The sequence below is a fragment of the Octopus bimaculoides genome, chromosome 23 (assembly GCF_001194135.2).
Source record: "Octopus bimaculoides isolate UCB-OBI-ISO-001 chromosome 23, ASM119413v2, whole genome shotgun sequence".
Lineage (NCBI taxonomy): Eukaryota > Metazoa > Mollusca > Cephalopoda > Octopoda > Octopodidae > Octopus > Octopus bimaculoides.
In genome coordinates this window covers 29,808,225-29,812,486 of record NC_069003.1, presented here as the reverse complement: position 1 = coordinate 29,812,486, position 4,262 = coordinate 29,808,225, and the positions used below count along the sequence as shown (strand labels likewise).

At 35.1% G+C, this 4,262-nt stretch overlaps 1 protein-coding gene across 2 annotated transcripts in view; it reads left to right on the top strand.

The window, feature by feature from the left end:
• Positions 1 to 4,262, top strand: part of LOC106869930 (protein EFR3 homolog A) — a 77,992-nt gene that overhangs the window by 14,632 nt on the left and 59,098 nt on the right. The window lies entirely within an intron of this gene.

Here is a 4,262-nt window from a genome sequence, read left to right as displayed (position 1 = left end):
AAAAACATTTGTCTCCCCTTACACACACTTCCTGTTTTGACACCACACTTCCTGCTTAACACAAACTTTTAACCCTTTTGTTAAACCTGATACAACTTTCAATTCTCATGCATCCTTATTTTTCCAACCATTATATACATGAATTACCATTGAACTTCAAAAGCTCAAAGACAATATAATGTATTGGTATAGTTATTTTTTTCTATATTATTTTTTTTATATATTATTTTCTTCATTTTGTACTTCTTTGTAAATAACATTTTCATTCTCCCTCTTCTTGAAAATTTGCTTCGCAATGAAAGCCGGTTAGAGAAATCTTTATTAAAATATGCTTCCAGTTTAGCATTCTGCCTTATTATTATTTTTCATTTTCCTATATATATATATTTATATATATATGGGCGCAGGAGTGGCATTGTGGAAAGTAGCTTGCTTACCAACCACATGGTTCCAGGTTCAGTCCCACTGTCACCTTGGGCAAGTGTCTTCTACTATAGCCTTGGGCCAACCAAAGTGAGTGGATTTTGTAGAAAACTGCAAGAAGCCCGTTGTGTATTTGTGTGTGTGTATATATGTGTGTGTGTTTGTGTGTCTGTGTTTGTCCTCATCATTGCTTGACAACCGATGTTGGTGTGTTTACATCCCCGTAACCTAGCAGTTTGGCAAAAGAGACTGATAGAATAAGAACTAAGCTAACAAAGAATAAGTCCTGGGGTCGATTTGTTCGACTAAAGGCGGTGCTCCAGCATGGCTGCAGTCAAATGACTGAAACGAGTAAAAAGAATCCACTGAGGTCAATTCATATAAGACAAAAGAAAAGACTAATAATTATTTTGAGTCTTTCAGCAATTACAAGAAAACATTCGAAGTCGGTGCGCATTAGAAACCTAATTATAGATAATTAATTGATGAAGTAACGACAACATTAGTTACCTTGATGACTAATAAATGTTTTAATAAACTGCAAATAAGCACAAGATCAATTCTTGTCTCGTCTCGTTTAACTGACATAATGACTAAAATAACAGTCATGATTTTTGCTAATTTTATCTTTTCCACAAATAATTGTTTCTAATTAAGTACTTAAATGCTCGTTATCTTAAATATGTTAATGCTAACTTAGCTAAGTTGTGGATGGTGTGGTCGTGTAATTAACCTCAGTGATTTTATTTATATACGTTTATATTTATTTGTTTGTTCATTCATTCATTACTGCTACTACTACTACTACTATTACTTCGCAACCATGTGTTATGAGTGCATAAAAAAATCTGTTATCTGTTTACTGATTTATTTTATAAACACAGACAGACAGACAGACAGACACACATGCACATCTCTCTCAGTCTCTCTCTCTCTCTTTATATATATATAGGGTTAGGGTTAGGGTTTTGTTTGTTTATTTCACCGTTTCGTTTTCCTGTCTTGTTTTCCGTCCGCCACTACCCTCCATGAAAACAATTTAATTTGTGTTCGTGGGAAGAACCATTTTAACGATGCGTACTGCCTTAATTCTTCGAAACGCCGGAGTTTTAATGGTGGCAGCTGATGAAGGGGATGTTTCTATGTGGCCTGCTTGTTTGTTGCACCTTGTTTACCATTTTTGTCCTTGTTTTTTTGCCACGTCATATACCCTGTTATGTATCTATATGTACATGTGGATGAACATATATACATACATGTACATATAGATGCATATACTCATATATCGTTTATATATATATATATATATATATATATATAAACATGTATGTATAAATGGTGTTTACACGAACGAAAATACTCAGTGCTGTCTTTTACTTGTTTCACTTATTGGATTACGGCCATACTGGGGCACTACCTAGAAGGACTTAGCCGAACAAATCATTGGTGCAGGTTCTTATTTTTTAAAGTCTGGTATTACTTATTCTATTAGTCACTCTTTTTTGAATCGCTAAGTCATGGGGATGTAAACAAACCAGCACCGGTTGTCAAGCGATGGTGGGGGACAAGCACAAAGATAAATACACATGTTGGGTAATGACTGAAAGAATATGATTGCGAATACAAGCAGCTGAAAAGAGGGTTCTCCGAAAGAACCCTGGGGTAATGCTATATTACAGGGTGCATTGCCTAGAGTTCGGGGGAGTCTCCAGATCGAGCCATTACGTCTTCCACATTGGAAGGTCGGTCACAGCTCCAGTATTACAGATGTGTGACTAGAATGGCTCAGGGAAGAATTGTAATACAAGTTCTTGAAGCCAAGTCAACCAGCGGGAGATCCAAGGATAGACCAAGTACGAAATGGTTAGAATATGTCCACCCACTGCGTGGCACCTTGGGCAAGTGTCTTCTACTATAGCCTCGGGCCAACCAAAGCTTTGTGAGTGGATTTGGTAGACAGAAACTGAAAGAAGCAAATCGTATATATATGTATATATATATATGTGTGTTTATGTGTCTGTATTTGTCTCCCCAACATCACTTGACAACCGATGCTGGTGTGTTTATATCCCTGTAACTTAGTGGTTCAGCAAAAAATAGACCGATGAAATAAGTGCTAGGCTTAAAAAAGAATAAGTCCTGGGGGCGATTTGCTCGACTAAAGGCGGTGCTCCAGCATGGCCGCAGTCAAATGACTGAAACAAGTTAAAGAGTAAAAGAGTAGTTGTGCTGAGGAATCAGGCCAGAAAGTGTAATAGCAGTTGCTTCTGATAGCACCCTGTGGAGGAGGAGGAGGTGCCAGAGGAGTCTGCTTGCTATTCCTGAGAAAGTCATAGTGGTAGAGAAGATGGATGGAACACACATCACTCCACCACACACGCACATGTGTATAGACACATTTATATACACTTAGGTACATGCACAACCACTCATTCTTTGTCTTTTCTGTTCTCCTTTAGTCCAGGGGTTTTCAAACTGTGGTCCACGGACCACAGGGGGTCCGTGGACAGCAAATACTTTTTATGGGCAATTTGATTTTATATATGTTTTTTAATCAAAATCTTTTAATTGACAATAAACCTATTTGTTAAATAAATAAATGTAAAAATATATGCTATTTTAAGCAAATATTTATGTATAAATTTCATAAGCGTTTATAAGGGGGTCCCTAAGGTAAAGCCTGAAATATAAAGGGGTCCGCAAGTCAAAAAATTTGAAAACCCCTGCTTTAGTCAATATTCCTCCTAAGGTTGCTACTTGAATGAATCAGCTCATTGCTAATCCTCCGTTTTTCACTGTAGTTGTCTCCACTTACAAGAAGAATTCCTTCTCTCAAACATCTGCCTAATAGCACTATTTTCCTTGCTTCTTGGATAGATATTTTGTTTTATTAATTCTTTCACATCTTTTGTTGTTCATTTTGATTGTTTTAAGGACATTTTTGCACTAGATTTTCTTTCTTTGTTCCTTTTGTAACTCTAAACAAAGTGGATGCTGGCTTGAGGCTTTTGACGGTCACATGTTTTCTTATTAAAATGGTTTCAAATTGAAAGCGAAACTAAATTCACTTTACGCACACACACACACACATGTACAGAAAACATATTTAGAGATGTACACCTATGACTGCGTATGTGTACATATTTCCAGACATACATATCTACATGTCATTATTTTGATATACATTCATACATACACACATTCACACAAACATGTACACACAAATATAAGGATATTATCATTAATAAAAAATAATAATAATGGCAATCCAATATATATATATATATATATATATATATATATATATATATATATATATATACATATGCATGTACAGACTTCCGTACACAGTTACATATACATGCGTGTTACTAGTATATATATATATATACACACTTTTTAAAGCTAAAACAATGCAAATTATTAAAATAATAGAGATCAATCTTTTCACCTGATATTTGAGGGTTAGAACCCCTTCTTCAGGAAATCTATGGAGAAAAGGTATTGTTAGCTGACTTCACTGATCTGAAGAGAAGTCAGCTAACAGCATCTTTTCTCATAGCCATAGATTTTCTGTAAGAAAGAATCCTAACCCTGATATGTTGAAACACCAAGTAAAAGTACTGACCATTGACCTGTATTTTCTTTATAACTTGCATTGTTGTGGCTTAACAAAATAAGAGGAAAATGAAAATAATATGTATGCGACAATGCTTCACGTAAACTATACAAATGACACACACTCATGTACATTCACATGCATGTTACTATATGGGTGTGTGTGTGTATATATGTATGTTTGTATATATATATATATATATATATATATATATATATAT